Source organism: Gracilinanus agilis, chromosome 1 (assembly GCF_016433145.1).
Source record: "Gracilinanus agilis isolate LMUSP501 chromosome 1, AgileGrace, whole genome shotgun sequence".
NCBI lineage: Eukaryota > Metazoa > Chordata > Mammalia > Didelphimorphia > Didelphidae > Gracilinanus > Gracilinanus agilis.
This window is the reverse complement of record NC_058130.1, coordinates 367,834,944-367,842,376: the sequence shown is the minus strand read 5'-3', so window position 1 is coordinate 367,842,376 and position 7,433 is coordinate 367,834,944. Positions and strand designations below refer to the sequence as shown.

At 33.7% G+C, this 7,433-nt stretch overlaps 1 pseudogene; it reads right to left on the bottom strand.

Annotated features, from left to right (window-relative positions):
• Positions 1–817: 817 nt before the first annotated feature.
• LOC123251878 lies at positions 818–1,807 on the bottom strand (annotated as a pseudogene).
• Positions 1,808–7,433: the final 5,626 nt, after the last annotated feature.

Below are 7,433 nucleotides of genomic sequence, written 5' to 3'. Positions count from 1 at the left end.
TTTAGATAACCTGAAAAAAATTAAGGGTAGCCTATGAAAAAATTCAGACTACATGCTTAAGAGATTCTTTTCTATCTCGTATCAGTTTTCAATGGGATCCATAAATCAGTCAACTAACGGAGACCAGCAACTTTTTCTGCCATTTAAGCATTAGATATTTTCCTAGGACACTGATAAATTAAGTGACTAGCACAAGATTGTAAGCCTGTGTCAAAAATGTAGTTGAATCTTGAACCAGTTTTTCCTAATACCATAACTGACTTAATCCACTGGACCATGATGACTTTAATCAAGTGTCTTCACTCTGTGCCCTCAACTAATGAAATTATGGACTAGAACCCAACCAATATGCCCTCATCCTCAAAGTAAGAGAATAATTGATCATTTTGTTACTGGAGATGAAACAGGAATTCCTAACACTAAAAGACCTGGTTTTGGGTTTGTTCTCACAACTTTATTATTTAAGCTACTAAATGTTATGTTTGCAGAGTGATAAAATCAAATGGCAGTAGGGGAATTTTGTTAAGTATCATGTGATATACTGAAAGGCAGAATGGTATAGTATGGTGGAAAATATTTTTTGTTGTTGTTGAGGGGGCCCCAAAAATGTGGTGTTTTGTTCCCAGAGTTGCAACTAGTAGGAAAACTTGGAAAAGGAGAGAGGTGAGGTGGAAGAGGGTATTAAGAATGGTTTATGGGGTAGAATATAGAGAATGTATCTGCAAATCCAGTCCACTTAGTTTTTATATTGAACTGGTTCATCTCCTCCTGAATCATTGAAAAGATAGGAATGGAAAATCATCTTAGAAAATATAAGTCAGTTGGCAAAGGAGCAGCAATCTATAAAGAAGCCCTTCTTTTCCTTCTCAACTATCCTGGGAATATAGAAGTTGGTGCCATATTTGGCCACACCAGCAGAGAACTTATTGATGTTGTATGTCTCATTGAAACCTGTTGTTTGCCAGGCATTGTCCAGATACCCTTTGGGACCATAGGTTTGCATGTGATACTGACGTTGCTTACTTTGTGTCTTGATTGCTTCTTCAATATACATTACATCATTCTCATTTCTCATGGCCTTTGTAACTGAAATTAGTGTGGCAACCAGTTCCATTACAGTTCCCTGGGTTTGTCTTGGGAACAGCTATTACAATCACTTAAACATCTTTACACATTCCATGGAGGATGATATGGACAACCTACAGATGATATCCTGTTTCAATCCCTTTCAAATCCCCATTTCCTATCTGGAACTCCCACTGAAGTGGCATTGCTTCAGCATTTGTCCCCCATATTTTGATTCCAGCATATAGGCAAGCACGGTAATAAACTTTTGCTATATATGTTCCATAGGCTTTGTCAGTTCCCATCCCCTCCATTTATATAAATCCTGTGGTTCAGGGAAGCCATTAAATGGCCATCCAAAAGAGTATCACTCTGTTCTCATGACACAATATTCTTGCTTCATGCCTAAATAGAATTTGTGGTTGGAGACGATATCCATTATTCATTCCTAAGTAGGCCTCAAATTGGCCTCTGTAGGCTTTCATACATATTTGAAATTTTCACAGAGAACTAGTTTGTTGAAGTCCTTTTAGAAAGGATCTCAGAAAAGAGCAGCAGTGTGCTAGAGCCATCATCATTCCATTCAGGTAGATCATCAGTGCTCTTCAGTTCATATTCTAAAATCTAAGTTTTACCATGCACTTCATCAGCAGTGCCATAGTCCATATATACATAGCAAACACTTTGCTATGGACATCTGCTTGATACTTTTGTTCTAGTAAGAACGAGCTGAAGTGGTCATGTTGGAAACTGTCCTGGGCCTGGAAGCATGTCCAGGAACAAGATGCCAAAGGCAAGGATGCAGAATGAACTTGGAACTGCTGGATGTGCTGGTGGGAAGTTCTAGCTGGTGGCTCCAAAATGGCCCTGGTGGCAGCTGTGGGTGTGGCTGAGGAAATGGCCTCCATTCTCAGTTTTACCCCTAGTAGAAAGCACTCTAGAATAAGAGTCACAGGGTTTGGGTTCAAATCCTGTTTGGCTACTTGGTGTGACCTTGGGCAAGTCACTTAACCTCTTTATGTCTGGGGTATGACTGGATTATTTTTAAATAGCCATTAGAGTCTCTTCTATTCCTAGAGCTATCACCTTATGAACTTTAAATCAATTACTATAAGACCTCCAAGATTCCTCTAGATCTAAAGCTATTATGATATGGGTAAGGGGCAGAAAATACAAAGGTGGCTTCCTCAGTGCTCATTCATGCTTGTTCCAGTCAGTATTGATAAATTATAGGAGTTTGATATGTTCATTAGGGTTGGACATATAAGAACATCATATAGGAAATGAAGGCCCAGAAGAGTAGCTTCTTTCTAATTGAAGCAATTATATGAGATTCTGATTTCATTCACTGATCTCAAACAGAGGGCTTTAAGCAAAAATAAAAATTCTACCCAAGGTAACAACTCTCAATCCTGTCATATATATTGCTACTGTGTAGTGTTTTATTGTCTCCTATTTTTCATTCCCATTTGACTTTTGTGAATAGTCTAGGAGTTTGGATTCAAAAACTCTACCTCCCCAAATCCATTAATTTATTTACTTTTAGTAGGCTTTGCCTTACCTAAATCCACTGATCTCTTTCTCCACCATCTTTTCTTCCCTGGGTATAGAAATGGCTCAGAAGAAATAAATATTCAGATATTTCAGGAATATATCTTATTACCTTATGAAAAAAAGAAAAAGAGAATTTTAAGTCATTTGGAAGAAGGAAGCAATAATCTCAACTATTTCTCTAATTTCTTTAGAATGTGTGGATGGCTATAAGAGAGAGGAAGATAAAGAAGACGTCAGACCAAACTTTGCAGAAAAAAAATACAAATCTATTGTTTTCTAATTTTAAGTATTCATAAGGTGGTGTTAAAATATACCATTAAGAAATATATATTTATATTTATAACTTTCCTCGTAAAATATTATCATTCTTCTTATCATATTCAGTTTAAATTTAACAAGAGACAAATCAAAAGACCTAATACATCAATTTGGTACATCCCATTAAATAGTTATTTTTAAATGTGGGGATATATGCTATTAAAAGACTTATAAAGAGTATAAATCCTTTCTACATGATGAGAACAAAGTAGATGGACCTTTGGCAATTCTTTACACAATTATTTCAAGAAGCAAAGACTTATATGAAACTAAAAGTCTTTTAATCTTATTAACTGGCTTCATATATTTTCCACTGGTTCTCAAAAATTCTTGAAATGATACACATTTCTTGTGGTTGAACTAATCAGAAAGTTTTCTTATCTTCTCCCTTTCCTATACAGATATCAGCAAGGAGTAAAAGAATAGAAATTGACCAAATGCTCTTGAGCTAATTTTCACAACTGTGGGTTCAGTGAATTACAAGTTTATTCTGATTATGACTTTTAAAAAAAGAATCATTTTGTATACATTACAAACAAACCAAAGGTTGACTGTAATTTGTTCTAAGGATAAGAAAAAAATTTTAAATAGAGCTAAAAGTATGTATGACCATGCTAAATAATAAATAAATGTCTTCAAGTGTTCTGTTGTGTCAGGTACTATTAATGAAATGAGTCTAACTCTCATTATCTTCCAAAACACTTCCTTCTAAGACTCTGGCAAAGCTCCTCCATTTTCTAACAATTAAGTAAATTGTATAAAAATATTTTAAATATTTACTTATGAGAGAGGGGAGGGGATGGAGAGGATACAGTTTGGATCATATAGTTTCAGAAAATGTATGTTGAAAACTATTATATCATGTAATTGAGAAAGTAAAATATCTTTGAATAAAAAAAGATCTATTTTCTCACACATTCATTTTATGCATAAGTAAAACTAATGAAGAGGAAATAATAAATATGTTTTGATACAGAGGTTGCTGGAAAATATGAATTTATATTACTTTCTTCCTTGCTTATTCTTCGAAGAGAAAACATCAAACTGACATTTAATAATGAGCTTCAATAAAACAGTGATGCTAACTTGTGAAGATACATATTTATTATTTTTTCTAATTAGTGATTTTACTACAAATCTCATCAACATTCCCTTAGAAAATAAAATGTTACCTTACAAAGAATGACTTTTTAAAATCTAATTTCCAAAAATTCTTGGTCAATGTATTCCATTTTTCTTGAATGAAATGGAGAAACCTAAAAACCATATATCTAATTGTGAAGATTATATGTGTTTAGAATATTTTTAAGATGTGCTTATTTTTCTGAAGGGGAAACAAATCTCCTTTGCTAGCCAAAAAACATTCCTCTTTCCCACTTTTTCCTTAGTAAATGAAGACAGGATGAACAGCTAAAATTACTAATTGGTTTACTGATCAGTTGTACTTTGTTCGATTGATTTGCAATTAATTCTGGTTTGTGGTGACCTGAAGAAGAAGGTTGGCGCCAACCTTTGAGGCAAATGATACTTAATACCCTCTAAGAGAAATGTGGGGCCAAATATCAATACTCTGTGTGGAGACTAGTCCAGCAACTAACTATTCACTTAGTATTTACTTGCTGAACTCTCTGAAAATAGTAAAAGCACATTCATTTAAGGATTTTTCTACAAAACAAATGGATGATCATTTAGGCCTAGAGTTGAAGCAGAGAGATGTTTGAAATATGTTTAATACCTTAAACAAGGGAAATGAAAACATGAGGGTTATATGAAAGAGAGAGAGGTGATATAATGAAACAGGTACTTTTCTTGGATTCATGAACATCTGAATTCAAATATTACCTCAATCACTTTTTGACTGTATGATTCTAAGAAAGTAACTAAAACCCTTTGTATCAGCCATAAATTAATAGTTGGACTTCATGGCCATAAAACTTCTTAGATTCTAAACTATAATATCATCCAATGAACTATGTTTTCTCAAAGGTTTCACCAGTTCTAAATCAAACAAATATAAATTATCCATCTCTGTGGATTTCAGGATCTTTCTATTTATTCAATACAATTGGGAGTCACCAAACACTGTGATGAAATGAGAATTAAAATTATAAATGACCCAAATGAAAGGAAGCACACATATTGGATGTATGAAGGGAACACTATAACTATATTTGGGGCAGTGTAAAGAGCACAGATTTGAGAAGGAATGCAGTTAAAATGCCAATTATTATTATTTTTTTACTCATTGTCTTTATGACCTTGAGCAACACACCCACTCTAAGCCTTAATTTCTTCAACTGTAAAATATGAGGTGGGACTAAATGTCTGGAGTTTCACCTCAAAGTTCTCCCACAACATTTCCATTCCACCAAAGGGACTTGAAGGTTTTGCAGGGGTGTGTATAACCTGTCTGGTGAAATCAAGCATGAATTAAATATAATGATAATAATAATAGTCATCCTAATTTTAATCTTTATTCCCATATTATTAACAATCATCATCACCACTAGAAAGTACAGAAAATAGAATCTGTCTTAGGCAGAATTGTGAAATTGAACATCTTTAGTCTTCTCATTTCATGCCTTTCTCTCAGATTCCCCCATTTCTTCCTTCCATATTTAGGTTCTCCCATTTCAATTAACTTTTATTTTCATTATCTACTCCAATGTTTCTTCATCCTTTCCTCCCTTTTTCTTTTCTCTTTTCTTCCTATTTTCTTCTTACTTTCTCTTTTCCTCTGTCTTTCCTCATGTCAGATATCCAGTAACATTATATTTTTCTCTTATTAAAATGTGCTTCTAATGAAGGATGCATTGAATTAATTCACTGTCAGCCTACATTTATTAAATATTTACTATACATCAGGCTCTGTGGCAGGTGATGGGGATTCAAATACAAAGAATGAAACATTCTCTCTTCCTAGGGTTAAGGTGCTCACATCCCAGGAGGAAGACAAGAAATCCATACATAATTAAATAATGGAATGACCAATGATGACCTTGTTTTATGGAATCCCCAAATTTACCTTTGTCCCTTAGGAACTTGCCTTCAGGAAAGTTCCAGACTGACCCTTTTTTAGACTGAGCAATAAATCTTAAAGTACCCAGTGATCTCACCCTAGATTAATAGATATAATAAAATCTTAAGTACTCTTTTGTCTTAGAAGTATCTCCCATTGTATCTAGGCCTCTCCCAGGTAGTCCAACATTTTTCTTGAATCCTCCTTCCCTTATCTTCAAGTAAGCCAATTAATTGTCCTCCCTTTCTTTTATCCTCCAAAACACATATAAGATCCGATCCCAAGTTCATTGGAAAATTCTCTTTTGAGGCACATTTTTCCCAAGACATTGTTCCCTGAGTCCCAGAGCTAGTCTTGATGTGGTAGTTTGTGCATGACCACGTGGAGGTTGTTAGAGCATTGTCTCCCTTGTGTAGATTAAAGATATTTTCTAACTATTTTAGTGGTTCTGTGTTTCTCAAGGTTGACACCAAGCATTAGCACCTATCCTGAAGTATTTGCCATCATCATGAATGCTTTAAGTCTAAGAATAGAGGACTCACTGATTCTAAAGTTTAAGCATCAATCAGCACATTAGAGGATACTTTAGAAAGGCAATGAGCTTATTTTAGCCCTCTTGAAATCACATATTCAGTTAATTAACTTTCTTACCAAATAATAATTTTCCAAACAGTTTTCCTATTTTTGTTTTATTACTATGTTATATATTAACCCAAACTTTTTGGTTTATTTGTTCATCTTACTATATATAACTTATCATCTAGAATAATGATGACATAGAAGTTCTTTGTATGTCCAAGAAATAATGGAAACATATATAAATATGTATGCATACAGAGAGAGGTGGGGAGGGAGAGGGAGAGAGAGAAATGCTTAATGCTCATCTTATTTATCTGATTGCAAAATCTTGTAATCTTGTATTGTATCTTAGATACAAATACCCATTTAAATTGTTACCAAAAAAATCCAGAATGATCCAGTATGTTGTCACATGGATTAGTAATTACCTTTGGAGGAAAGTAGGGTATTCTTTCACTCTCACAATATTTAAAATAATGAAAAAGTTATTTTCTTCTGATTTTCATGTGCAAGGTATGTTAGGTTTAATTTATAAATCAAACTTTTTAGAAGCCAAATTTATAATGACCCTCTAGATATTTTCTGTTTCTGATATCTTGAATGTTATTAGAAAATTTAATCTCTTCTCATTCCTGTGAATTTTACTTAAATCATTTTTAATAAATTTCCACGTAAGTTTTCCAAAATTATATGATCCAAATTGTTTCCCTCCCTTTTTTGCTCCCTGCTTCTGTAGCTGGCAAGAAATTAAATCTGGGATATACATGTTGAATTTCATTTTAATATCCATCTGAAAATAGTATTTCAGAATCACATGGGTACTAAGATTCTAATATTCCAAAGTGTGGTAGAAAGAACTGAACACAATTATATCTGGTCAGATTATTGTTTTAACTAA